Genomic DNA, 14,555 nt, shown 5'->3' with positions numbered 1-14,555 from the left:
GAATTTCATGTGTGTGCCCTTCTCTTGCTTTGGCAGAAGCCTAACACAAGTTAAACCCAAACCTCTTACTGTGCCTGTGCCTTCGGTACTCGAGTTGTAAGCAGTTAGCAGGACAGACAGCTGTGCTACTGGACTTCTGACTTATGACCGCATACCTCAAGGGGGCTGTCAGTAGTGACCACTTAACGTATTTCCACAGTTTATGCTGCCTCTTCGCTGCCTCTTAAGAAGGACGAGCTCCCCACCTAGGAACAAGTTGGGCAGTGTACAGTTGTTAACTGAACCACTCAGGGACTTTGCTCCCATGATTCACCTCTTTCTCTTCACAAATTCCTTCCTGCTTTACCAAATGATTTCCAAGAAACTTAGGTATTTAAATAAATATGCCTGACTGTAAAAAGATAATTTATGCTTGTCTTTAAAAAAAAACAAAAACCTTAACATTCCCTTCTAAGTGTATACACTCAGTTTCTGTTTCCTTTTATTATCAAACTCCTAGAAAGTTTGTGGGTCAACTGACTTGGACCCACAAATAATGAAAAATCTTAAACATTGTTCTTAGAAACATTGTTGACATTATTGCAGATGTCCCCATTTTGTCCCTCCTTGCTCCTCCCCTCTGATTCACCACGTGGTTGTCCATGTGCAGAAGGTGAAGGGACTAGTCAATGCACTTAAAATTCTAGAACCTAGGTAAGAAGGAAAGCTTTCACATGTTTTACAATGAGAGTGTAACAAAGATACCCAGATCCACTGAAGCATAAGTACGATTTCATACTGCTTGTCAATGTCAGTGCAGGAGTTTATGAAGTCTAATAAAGGATCAAGTAGCACATGCCCAAGTGAAGTCATCCTAAAAGTGCAAAGAAGTTTTTTTCTTAGGAAATATTATCATTTACCATACCGGTTTGTGTAAGTGGAAAAATTATGAGCAGAATGTAACTGGAAGCCAATTGGCAAAAAAAAAAAACCCTGGAAAAGGGTGGTGTTTTGACCTTTGGCCACACAGTGTTCATCACCAAGTGGAGGATAGGATATGAGTCTGGGGTCATCTGTCAAGTAAATACCCAGCAATTGCTTATGTGAGAATGACATAGATGTAGAATTTCATCTTAAAATACAAATACAAGGATGGTGTTTTGGTTCATTTCTTCGTATGCATACTTTTGGTTGCCTGTTCTGGCACTCAGATATTTTAAGTGTTTTTTTGGGGAGTGGGCAAACAAATATCCCTGATAACTGGAATGTGAGGTGTCGTAAAACAAGTGCCACACTAGAGGTCCCTTTGGAATAGCCGTAGAAATGCCAAAGAAAAGTTCATTCAGACCTGGGCCCCTGAAGAAGCTTTAAGAATCAGTGGCATTAGAATGGCACTTGCATAATGAAGGAATAGGAAAGGGGAAAACATGCTTAGATAGACAGAGAGATCAGAGCCAGAGGTGAGAAAGTAGGAAGTGTGTCCTGGGAATGGCCAACATTCAGTGCACCTGAGTGGGAAATAAGGGGTGTGGATTTGGGATGGGGACTCAGTCCAGTCACATGGAAACAGCAGCTTGTTGGAGGAGAGACTTGAATATTGAGCTAAAGATTTGGTTTCTTTTCTGCCAAATAATGAATAGGCAAGGGGAAGTCATTCAAGGACACTTGGAACCATGGAAAAAGATCAAGACCAAGTGTATTTGAGGCCAGATTATTGAAAGTAGAGAGCAGTAGGTCTCTACCTGGTGGGACTCAGGGCCCCCCCCGCCCAACAGACATTCACAGGTGTCTACCCTGGGGAATCTTCATAATACCTACTATGAATCATTGCTTTGTTCGCTCACATCAGCCAAGCCCAATTTTGTCCATATTTCTTTTGCTAGTATTCCAAAAAAATTAATTTTAATACAAAATATATAATTCAAAACATGATTTGTCAAATTATATTAATGCTACACTCATAAGCTACTGAGGTAAATGTAAATTGCTAAAGTTATTTTGTGAACAATTTGACAATGCACATTATATTTTATTCACCAATGCATTGTCAGCACATAGAACAGTATCTGACACTTAGTAGGCACTCAGTATGTTTTGTTAGATAATTGAAGTCAGATATTCTAGGTAACTGGGAAATTAGAAAAATTGTTTTCCAGTGATCTGATTTGATTTTTCACTTTTTTAGTAAAAGTAAATTGTTGAATGAATTGTTAAACAATGAAAGATTGAAAGTAATTTTAATGAAGAAAATTTATACTTTTATGAATTTAAAATGTAATTAACAGCACTTAGCAAACATTGATTTAGAAGGTACTTTGGTGACATGAAGGTGAATTTAGGACATATGAGTTGTATTTCACACTGAGAAAAAGTAGCAACTGGAACTGGAATAGAAATCACCCCTAGAAAAGCAATATTTGATTGATATCTCTGCCATCATTTTCAGAAATATGTTTATTGATTTTAGAGAAAGAGGAAGGGAGAGGGGGAGAGAGGGAAATACTGGTTGCCTCCCATTTGTGCCTCGACTGAGATCACACCTGTAACCTAGGGATGTGCCCTGCCTGGGAATTGAACCTGCAGTCTTTTGGTGTTTGGGATAATCCTCCAACCAACTGAGCCATGCTGGGCAGGGCACTGACATCATTTTAAAAATAATGCTTGGGAATTTCTTTAAAACTTTCAGACAATTTCATTTTTCCACCATCAGCAATATCCTGATGATCCATCTTATCACACTGTCTTTTCTCCTGATCAAACAGCTGCACCTCCAGAGAAGGCAAGGGCAGTGGTTCGGAGTACAGCCGCAGAACTACCCACGCTGGTGTGACTGTCGGTCCAACCACTGATTGACAGGTGCAGCGCCCCTGCTGGCGGGTTACTAAACTTCTCTGATCTCAAAAGTAGGGTAACAGTAATACCAACCCCACAAAGTTGTTGCGCCTCTTTAAAAACCAAATAGTCATAACAGGACTTGGCAAATAGTGAACACTAACTCTATTAACTATTATTTTCCTGGATACATTGACTTTCATCATTTTTAGTTGCTGCTATTTTTAAGTCTTTTATAATTGCCTAAAAAGTGTTACAGATTCTTCACTCTCACTTCTAGCTAGAGTTGGTAAATTAGAGTTCTATACTCTAGGGCACTGATCTCTCCCAAGGTGATTGGAAAAGCCGCTCTTTTTTTCTTCACTTGCAAAGCAAGCTGTCCCTGGGCAACACCATCTACAGTCTCGGAAGGAGCAGCTATGCCATTTGCAGACTTCCCTTAGAAACATGTTTCGTTATCTTCCACACCACACACTTTTCTCCTTACACCATGTGTGTGCATGTATATAAGATATGTAATGTATAAAATATACATAAAATATTTGACTTTAATTGATATTTAATTGTTTAACTTAGAAAATATTAATGGAAACTCATTTACTTGGTTATTTATAATAAACAGATGCATTTCCCTACTACCTAGCCTTCTACTAGGTATCTACCTACGCATTCAATTCTACACAAACTCCCTTTCAAAGACCAAGGAGACTGTGAGTTAATATCCAGTAGCCATTATCATCTTCATTCGTAGTAAGAGAAGCCTTAATCTGGTGGGTAGGGAGGTGGGTAATGCATCCACCTAAAATTTTAGCTACGTATCTCAGACTTTATTGTGGGAAAGTCCTGGCTAGTTCTGTGAGATCTCCAGCAAGGTTGGTTAAAAGTTGTTGACACAGTTGGGAGATAGGAATTTTGTATCCTTCCTTCTGTCAAAAACCAAAGGCAGTGGTTGGAAGTCCAGCCATCATCTTGGGACAAGGGTTGACCCTGAGGATGGAAGCCGGAGCTAGGACAATGGAGCAACAGCACAGAAGCCTGTGGTCTTTTGGACCTCAGGCTCTCCTCTGGACTCCTGCCATATGATGGAGAAAGAAACTCTCATCTTCCTTAAGCTACTGTTACTTTAGGTTTTTTTTACTGTTGGTGGCTATGTGGAATCTTAACGGATAAAGAAAACCTGTTTTTCAGTGTTCTCAGAAGTGGGTCCCCTTTTGGGCCTGTGCCCAGGGGAACTCATCCAAGAGTCACAGCAGGGACAGGACAAGGGTGAGGGGATGGCTCTTTTGTTGAGTGACCAGTGGTCGAAGTGCAGGCAACAGTGAGAGGAAGTTGCAGCTTCTCGGCCGGGGGCAAGATGATGAGCTCAAAGGAATGGCAAGGGACAGTCCCACAGGTGTGGGCCAGCCTCCTGATGCTGCCAAGGGCTGGAGCAGACTTCGGGTGGACTCTCTCCTTTGAAAAGGTTATCACCTCTGTCCTATTCCTCTCAGTACTTCTCCTTTAAATCTTAAAATCTTAGTTTGGGAATCAAGAATAATAATACTATAGATCATTTCTTTCTCCTTGAATTCCTTGCTCTAACAATCTTCACTCTCCTCTGGACAGTATGACCGCCTCTGACTGTTGGGTAGACATCTCAGGAAGTAGGAAGAGGAAAACACAAGACCGATATTGTGATATCTCTCCACAAGTACCTGCCATCAGAATGTTTTCTAACATGTGGTAATATGAAAAAAAATTTACTCAAGTCACAATCTGTGTGGTTTCCATTTATTTTGAAAAACACCAACAAAATGAAAATATCCATCAAACTTCCTAGGAAGCATCATCCTGTATGGAACATGCCTATTTTAAGAGAAAATTCTTCGAAGGGGAACCTATGAGTGGAGTAGCTCTTGTCAGAAAGTTAGCGTGACCTTATCAACATGTAGTAGGTTGTTTTATAAATGACGGCCTGCTGTTTGAGTATATGGCCTTGCCTGTCTGTCAGCTTTTTGGAAACCATTTATAATCATACTGCTTTCAATATCCTTGGTGACATTTGAAGTGAACGAAAGTTTTGTTTTCGATAAGGAGTTAACTGCAGAATTTTCTGTTTCATCTTACAGGGTGTGCACATGGAAAAGTATTTCTCACCCCTTTACACTGGGAATGTTGCCAGAGAAAGAACTGAGAAAACTGGAGAGTGTCCCAGTGACGGTGGGGAGGCCACAGCCACTGTAGGTAAGGAGGGTGGAGTGAGAAATCTCAAGTGCTGGTGTGACAGGGAGTATTGGTGAGGAAAGGGCAACAAGATTCTATGGAGGGTCGGGGACCCAGTAAATGTGCCAGAGTTCACCTTCACTGGGGTCAGAGTGCCACCCTCTCTGTTCTCCACTGCTGTTTGACAGATTTGATATTCAACTATTATCAACAAGAGTTCAAGATGCCGGTAGAGGTAGCTGTAGGCTATCCCAGATGTAATGAAAGTAGTTCTGTTTTCTTTATTCCTGGTTCCTAGCTATTATCTTCTTTGAAGAAGATATTAGAACTTTGCATGATTCATTCACTTGTTCATTTGTTCAGCAAACATTTATTGACACAGCATCCCTCCCTCCTTCCAGCACAAATGTGATTATTCTCTGCTTTTATTTCTTTTAGTATTTTACTGCTCCAGTCCTGATGAGAGCTTGAGTGGACTCCCAGTGTCAGGATTCTCCTACTATGATGGATGATGGGCGACAAGCCCCCCGCAGGGGCCCTGTCCTCAGTCAGGGTTTGTCCCTGGACAGCGTTCGCTCCACCAGCTCCTGCAGTGTCCTCCCGTCACCTGCCCTTCCATCAGAGCCCTGGCTGGTGAGTGGAGGTCTAACTCACTAACTTTATTTTAAATAAGGAGACAAATTCTATAAACCACAATTCTGATTTGGTCATGCTAACCAATAAAAAATGTGATCTTTGATACTCTGGAAATAAACACACATATGACCTTTTTTAAGGTGTAGAAAAACATGTGTAGTTAAAAATATCCAAATCATAGGCTGACACCAGCTTTACTTTTTAAAAATCCCCAGCCCAACTTTATAACAGGCAGAAATTTCAGGATCCTTTATAGTAATAGGCAGGAATTTCAGGAATATTCTTCTCATGAGGCAAAGTGAAAAAAAATTTTAAAAATTTCGAACGCTCTAGTGAGACTTCTTTTCTGTAAAGGTTTGCCTCTTTCCATGAACTTGGCTGCAGGCTTTTCTGTGCGGCGTGCCCTCGAGTCCAGGAGACGTGTTCCAGCTTCCTCTCTAAAGCTGGCTCATCTTGTTTCCCCAGCCTGCCAGCCTTCTAATGGAACTGCATATAAACATTCCTGTAGAAGTGCTTATAATTTTTGTACCACTTAATTAACAGGAGTTCAAAGAGTGAAATACGCAAAGCATCTGTGCAACTTTCAGGTCCAGAACAAAACGGCCTTTTTGGATGACACTTGGCAAATAACGCGCCACTATAAACGTGGCCTCCCTTCCTTGCTTCTTCCAGTAACAGGCCTTTAACTACCTGGAAGGGATTTCACATTGTCCATTTGCCTTCAGGTTTTAGTTCTTCCTTTCAGATTCTGAGAATCGGAACCTCCTTGACAAGTCTACTTTTAAAATAAATCATACAAGAGAGTATACTTATTTTTTAAAACCTTGGTAATCATTGTTTCTTTCTTAAAGATTATTCATTCATCTGTTTTGTCACGTAGATAAAACCCAAGAGAACACCTATCGTGATTTTCAAAGCCATTTTGAAATAATGGAAACCCTGCCCAACCCTTTAAAGAAAAGAGCTTACTTTAATGGATTTTCAAGGGTATCCTAGCAACCACTTCATAGTGAAATTTATCAATTTCTCTGAGAGAATTTGCACGAAAGCCATGAAAGGGACACTTCAATTTTAGCTCCTTAGAACCATTTTTTCTACATTGTTCCAAGAATTGGATCGTCTTAGACATCTTCACCTATGATATTTACTTTAATGACCAGTAAAAACATATTTGGTGTTACTCTGCGGAGGCTCCTTTAATGGCACTGGATTCTACCAGATCATTGATAGATCAATAGATAGATAAAGGTAATATTTTTTAAATTGCATAGTCTAAAATAGTGCAAAAATAGAATGTATGTTTGTGTTTTTTGGTTTTACTTCTTTCTGTACATGCAACAATGCAAGGCAAAACCTTACCGAGTCCAAGGAAATGGCGACAGAAGCTGAGTCGTGGGAAGCAGGTTCACTCTTACTAAGCTTCTTTTTCCTGGGCACTGCCAATGGGAGAGGATTTATTTCTTTGTGTTTTTAGATAGCAGTTGTTTTCAAATTGATGATTTTTTTAAAAGAATTCTGAATGCAAATTAAAATAGGAATTTCTCCCGGGTGTGCAGACAAGTCGAGCATAAAAGAACAGAGCTGAGCACACCTTCTGCCAACAGGACTCAGAACTGAAGAGGCTATTAAAATTAAAGAGCGTTAACAGTGCCGCTCTGGATAACCAGGAAATAAGGCCTGCATAGAAAAATTGTGTGTGTGAGCAAGACTTAGTCTCATTGTTTTGCTATCTTGAAAAGCAATATGAAATTATAATACGCATTGGCCGATGTGGATTTAGAACCCATGCCTGTTTAGAGGGCACTCATTTGGTGTTGCCCAAGTATCTATGCGAATCTGTTTTGAGGACATAGACACATATGGGCAAAGACTTACTTTAATTAGTCTTCTGATAATTTAGTTATAAGGAGAAAATTTCCATGATCTAGAAGGCTTACTCATAATGTTTCCTTAATGTGTTCTGCTGAATTAAGCATTTAGAAGTCAATATATATAATGATAGCCTTCTTCTGACAAAATGCCCATTAATAGATTTAGAATTTATAGCAAATACTTTTTCTTTTAAAATATTTTGATATTGCATAAAGATTTGTTGATTTCACCAAACTAAGTATTCTTTATGAAATTTACTTAAGTATAGTCTGAATTATTCAAAATTTTATTCTTTGAGTTATTTTTGGAGGTGTATCAACATAAATATTGCTTTTTACATACTTAAATTTTTTTCATCCATCTAACTTGATGGTTTTAAAGATTACTATTTCTTAAACTTTTGATCTTTAACTCATTGAATCCTGCTTTATTTGTTTTCCTTTACCTGTGGTTTTTAGGAGGGAGCTGGGTTATTCTTAGTTCAGTGTATGTCATTGATAATGGAAACAGGAAAGTCTGGGCACAGGGTGACAATGGTGAGAAGTGCCCACACCTTGGAGGTGGAAGATGTGGAAACCCATCCACTTGCCCGTAGGTCCTCCTTCTTTGTTTTCTTTCATCCCCGCTCCCTCGCCAAGCTCTCCAAGTAATCTTAGCCAGGGTGATTTAAGATTTCCATAGACTAAGAAAGCTTTTCCAATCAAAACTGTCTTTCTGTTCAAACAGCACTCTTGAATCCCTATTGCCTTAGGCCACCTGCAGTTTACAACTCAGAGAACAGCAGCTATTTATTACTGAACAGCAAAGGCATGCTGAGTTTGTGCCGTGTGTTTGCTGTAGACTGGCCACTGCGAACTCAGGAAGCACTTTTCCCCAGACAGCGCCATTCTTGTGTCTAGTTTCCTGGGTTGGTCCGTAAAAACCCAGGGAAACTAGACCAGCTTAACCACTGCTTAATTCTTCCCTTCCTCCCTTTCTTGTATTAAAAACAAACAAACAAACAAACAAACAAACATAAAAACAGTCCTGGTACACTGAATATATTTCTGTTTACATTTACAATAATTTCAAGGAATTATATTCTTATACAGGTTACTTTTAAGCCACTCTATCCAGATTTAATTGAGATAAAGGGAGACATAGACAGAGAAGGCAAAAACCAGGCAGAAAGGAAACTTCAGCCTCAGAAGCCTTCTGGTGAGGCGAACAGGAGGCCGGTTCAGGAAAATGCCAGCCCGAGTGACCGAGGCAGACCCTCGGTGGGCACGAACTCCTGCTGAGTGAAAATTTCAGAAATATGTTGACCGTGTTGATGGGAGAACGGATGCAGAGAACAAGGCCCTTCAGGATGCATCTTACGTTTTTAAATTTAGGAGCATCTCCCCCAAATGGCCTGTGTGGGAGGCCATCAGAAGATTCCAGAGAACGTGGGATAGTGAATGGAATTAATTAGTAATTAATATTACCAATGGCTTTACTCTCAGCCTTGATGTTGTCAAACCCGTTTTTCCTTCATGTCTTAAATTTCCCAGTTTCCAACTGCACTGCCAGGGAGAGTGCAGGCATCCAGCCACTGAACTGGAGATGGAACACTGTCAGCCGTGAAAAACAGCACAGTGATGTTGCAATGCCCTGAATTCAAAGTCAAGAACACCAAACACATCAGAAACAAAACTGGGATGTTTTGAAAGCTGCTGCTTAAGGGAAGGCAAGTCTAATCAGAGGGGGATGAAGAGAGTCCAGTTGACCTGTGCCTGCTGTCAAGGGCTTTAAAAGCCGGAGGCAAGGATTCCTTTTGAACCCATTTCTTTTCAGTGTCTCTGTGAGGCTGGACCCTTGCCCCTTTGCCCTGCCCAAGTGTTGTAGCTTGGTTTATCAATGGAACAAAAATATAACAAGAAATGGAACAAAAGAAAGAGTCCCAAGATAACTGGCAGAAAGTGGGGAAAAAGAAGAAAGAGAAAGGAATCAGTTTATTGAGGGGAGAGATTTCTCAAAGCAAAAATGAGAGGAAGGGCAGAGACAGAAGGAAGGGGACAGATGTGAGCAGGAGAGAGAAGACGGTGAGGAGGAAAGAGAAAGAGCATAGGGGAGGAGGGAGGCAAGGGGAGAGAGGAGGGGAGACAGAGAGAGAACAGAGAGAGGAAGAGAAGGACACCGAGGGCAGCACCGTATGGTAACAATCTCTTGTCAGGTGGCGAGTGCAGAGGCGCATGGGATCTCATAGGTCTCTAAGCCAGGGCCAGAGTGAGACTAGGGCCCTGGACGTGCTTTAATGCTGGTTGCTCAGGATTCACCCAGGCCTGGCTGTTTAAAAGCTCACCTGGTGGTTCTAATGTGTAGCCATTGTTGAGAACCTCCGGGTAGGTCTGAAGATACTGGGGTAGCGTGCAAACTTGTGTTTGTGGGATGCTGTTTGTAAGCTGGTTGTCACCCTTAGGATCATGCCTGCATCTAAATACTTGTTTTGTACTAGTTCTTTTGAGGAAGAGGCCCCCGGAGTGCTCCCCAGTGCTAACACTTTCTAAGGAGTTGGACTCTTCAAAAGCCATAGAAAATACATGGCATTCAACATAACGATCAAACAGCTTCATTCAACCACATCATTTTTACATGATAAGATCTTTGTAAGATAAATGTTCTTATTCCCTCTTTGGTGAATTCTCCTGCTGCTCAGAGATACAAAAAGGGAAGGAAGCTCCTTAGCTTTTGACCGTCAATTAACATTGCCAAATTTCTCAAACAATACAGAGTTCTGTAATTGGTCGATAACAAAATTACTGCAACTGGGTTTTTGAAGTGGGAGGGGCAAGAAATTTTAAAGAAAAGATCCTTAGTCGCTAAGTAATCATTATTATTATTTAATAGCTATTTTTATTGAGCACCTATTATGTGTCAGACATGGTATGAGGTGAATTCTATAGGGAATCTCTTGTCATTCACAGAACTCTCTTTTCAAGGTTCAAATGTCGTTGACAGTGATTACAAAAGTCAGCTTGGACATTTAGAAGAGTTTTTTCCATATCCCCTAAGAAATCACTGTGGTGTAATGGAATCTTTGTGTGAAGTTAGAAACCTGGGAAAACTCATTCATTCAAGTTGTGGTTTCTTCTTTTCTTAAGTGATATAATCAGACTGACTGATTTTTTTATAAATTTATGAAAATCCTGGTAAGATGATATAGTGGCTATAATTATGAACTGTTGAGTGAATTACTAATGTTTGGTGGGGGGGTGATGCTTTACAATTTCCACTATAAATGTTATTATTTTTAATTTTTACTCACAGCTCCCTTGTGAGGTAAGAAGGATAAATATCACCTCACCATCCCTGGGAACAAGCCTGGGAATGTTATTCTTTCTTAAGAAATATTACAGCAGGAGCAGTTGGTTTTTGTTTTCTTTCTTGCAGTGTGAGGTGGTGGGAAAAGTAAATGAAAGATTCTATGATGGCTAAAACAAATACACAAAGAAATGTAAAAGCTTGACTTTTTCACCATGCTTTGCAAACATCTTAACAAATTTTCATTTTACTAAAGGAGAACATCATGTGAGTTGTTTCCCTCTAAAATACTCTACTTGAAAAGGCAATTCAGTCTCCTAGCAACCACCATGTCTCCAAATGAGAAAAATGTCTGGAGGAAGGGAGAGAAACTACAATTACACATAATGAATAGAGCAGAATTCTCATGGGCCTGGAAGAGAATCATAAAAAGTCTCTTAGCCCATTTCCATTCTCCCAGTGTCGGTTTCTGGGGTCCTCAGAGGCTCCAAACAGGGTCGCCTGCAAGGTCAGGTGTAGTGGCCCGCCTCACGCCTGTGTCCCAGCCTTTCCTACCCTCTTGTTGAAGAAGCAGCATTTCTATAAACAAGGTCTAGAAATCCCCTGGGGCAGCACGGGGCAATATAGTACCCAGTAGACTCATTTGGCTATTTAATTTTACATTTGAATTAGTTTAAGTCAGTTCCTCATTCACACAAGTCCCATTTCAAGTGCCGGACAGCTGCAGGTGGCGATGGCTGCCACACTGGACGGTGCAGACCTGGACCGCGTCCATCGTGGCCGGCAGGTCCGCGCTGCTCCGTGGCGATGCTCTGCAGGGTCTGCAGAAGGGATTCGAGTGCAGACCTTCCGGTCAGGAGACATCCAGCTGAATGAGGAGCCTTGCTGTTGCCTCCTGAGTTTTGCCTCCAACTTTTGATTTTTCTCACCATATTTCCACATTAGATACTCATTTTTCCTACCATCCTCTTCAATAGGAAAATCGACTTTCGTAACTGGTAGGATGTGTAACAGGCGTGACTAAGGGTTGCAATGGGGAAAACTGTGAGAGGACAGGGAACTTTTTCCCGATGAACTGATTGATTGATGTTTTCTACAGGTTTAAATCTAGTAAAGTTGATAGCAGCGATGGGAGAGGCAGGTCACGATTCACACAAGTCTCCGTCAAGACGACTCAGTGTGGAAGGGTCTGGGAGCCTGCGATGTGGTTGTTTTTGGTTCCTGTGTTTGGATCTTGCTCTGTGGCCAGCCCCTGAGGTGGTGCGGGCCACATGCTTGGGAACGGACCAGGACTCCAGACAGATTGGGGTTTTCTCCTGGGTTCCTTCACCTTCTCATGCACAGACCTCATCAACTCCTTTGGTGTCCCATCGATGAAACGACTTAGTGTCCTGGAGGAGAAGATGAAGCAGAAGGAGGGTGCGGTCGGTGGTCCTGTACTCGGAGCCGGTCTGCTGCAGCGACACTGACCAGGGGTCTGGAGACGCGGACTGTCCATGGAGCGCCCGGCGTGGGCCGCCGCCAGCACGGATTTCCCAGCCGGAGCCTTGACCCCCACACGGCGTTAGGGGGCCCAGCAGATCCTCTGCGTGTCTGTCCAAAATGGACACTGTCCCTTTCGGCCGCATGTTGAGATGTGGATGGAGGGGCTTCCCTGAACGCCGTGGGGGGTAATTTGCATAGGTCACAAGTCGAAGGAAGTTCTCATGATAAAGCTTTTCATTTTAATTCTATGCCTTTCATCATTAGGCTACTTTATAAAAATGTGTCCTATGTCACCAAAAAACAGTTCTAGATGGATATTTTTCTTTTCTGTAGCATTTGGAAGCATTTGGAAAATGCTCCCAAAGATCATTTCGCATACAGATCCCCAGAAGTCTTTTTTTTTTTAAATTTGAGAAAGTGTATGTCATACCGAGAGGTGGTATAGTAGAAGCCAAAGCAGGAATTCTCCGAAACTTTGGACTGGTACGCACGAAGCGAGGAGGACTAATGGGAGACAGATGCAAGGGCTTCGTGAGCTGCTGGGCGCAGAAGACGCCGGGCAGGACGTGGTCGAACAGTGAAGCCAGCAGAGGGGGAGTTTTCTGACAGGTCAGCAAATAATGCAGCACCCATATTTCTGCTCACGGGGAATTGATTTTAAATTACAATCCAGGCAAGGATTGATCCATAGCACTAGTGGGGGCTTAAAACCCTCCTTTCTTCATGGCTGCAACATGCAGAAGGGAGACCATGGCAGAGAAAAACCAGGCGCATCGACCTAAATGCGGGGCTAAGAGCTGTAGGTTCCTGGTCCCGCTCCCTTCACACCGAGAGCTGGCAGGCTGCGATGGAGCGGAGCGGAGCGAAGGAGCACAGGCCACCTTCCTGGAAATCAATTAATAAACAAAAACTAAAGGAGAAGAATTGTAAGTAGTCTCAGTTTGGTAATATTTTTATGCAACTCAACCTAGTCCTGAAGCCCCTATTTCTGCCTGGTTCTGGAGGAGAAATCTTGCCACTCATTTACTTCTGGTGTGAGATAGGTCAGGATTTAAACTGATTCCAGTGGAACTTTCCTGCCCCCCGCCCCCCCCCCCCACGTCACACACACGGGTAGACATACGCCCACTTCCTTCCCGTGTCACAGGCCTGGGCCACAGCGCTTTTCTCCCCGTGGCTCCTACTGCCACGGGGTCCTTTGGGAAGCTGCCTGCCAGAGCCGCAGGCGGACAGGAACTGGGGCTCGGCCCGCGGCCCGCGGAGCTTAGGGAGGCCTAAGCAGGCCTGGAGGTTCAATGCCACCTCTTCCTGGGATGAAAGAGATGCGATGGGGTGGGTGGGGCGGAGACAGGCCGCTCTGCCGGTTTGTAAGTGCCCCTTCTTTCTCGTCTCCCCTGACCTCTCCCTCCGGTCCAGGGAGGGCTGTCCTCTCTTCTCTGTGCAGAGGGAAACTGTGTGTCACTGTGTTCTTCCTCCTAATGTCATTCACAGCATGGACTCGGTGCCCCAAGCACCCCACGCTCTTGGCTTCTGGAGACACAAATCCTTGTCTCTCTCGACAAAGCCGGAGTCTTGCAAAACGAATGCTTTGCCTTCCAGTTTGTTATTTCTATAATAGATTGACAAAAATTAATGTAGCACTTTAATTAAGGTTAAATGATTAATTCTTGTTCTTACCCGTTCTCCTCCCGAAAACAATGAATGGTATTGATTCTTGTGTGAAAAGCTCTGGGCGGCTGGAAGCTATGAGGAATCGATGGAAATGGAGGGAGTACATCAGTTGACAGGTGGCCCATTATCTGTACAGAACATCATTGACTTCCCACACCCAAGCCCCCTTCACCACCACGGCTGTATGGCCTGCCACTTGTCTACTTCCTCTTATAGTTTATTTTGGCTTTCAGCTCTACCAGGCAAAAAATATTCATCTCTTGCCCAGGGCTCAGCAGTCCTGAAAATCTCAATTTCATAGCGCCCATAATGGGGGTGTTTCATTAATGATGGAACACCCCAGAATTCCTGGGCCAGCCAGTGGTGAGTTTTGTGTATGAGCAAAGCAAACTCAGCTCAGTAGAACAGATGGCACCCGGAACAGAGGCAGAGGGAGCGGGAAAAAGGTCCTGGGCTCCTTCTGGCATCTGCCACCAGTGCAGCCACCGTCCTCACTGTGGCCGGAGCTGGCCCCTTGGCCTGCAAAACTTTAAAAACAAATTTTTCATGACAAAGATTCTTAAGAGTAAGAAGGAAAATCGAGTTTCAGAGATAAT

Source organism: Artibeus jamaicensis, unplaced genomic scaffold (genome assembly GCF_021234435.1).
Source record: "Artibeus jamaicensis isolate MK-2021 breed Jamaican fruit bat unplaced genomic scaffold, CSHL_Jam_final scaffold_537, whole genome shotgun sequence".
Classification (NCBI taxonomy): Eukaryota; Metazoa; Chordata; class Mammalia; order Chiroptera; family Phyllostomidae; genus Artibeus; species Artibeus jamaicensis.
Note: the sequence above shows the minus strand (reverse complement) of the source record.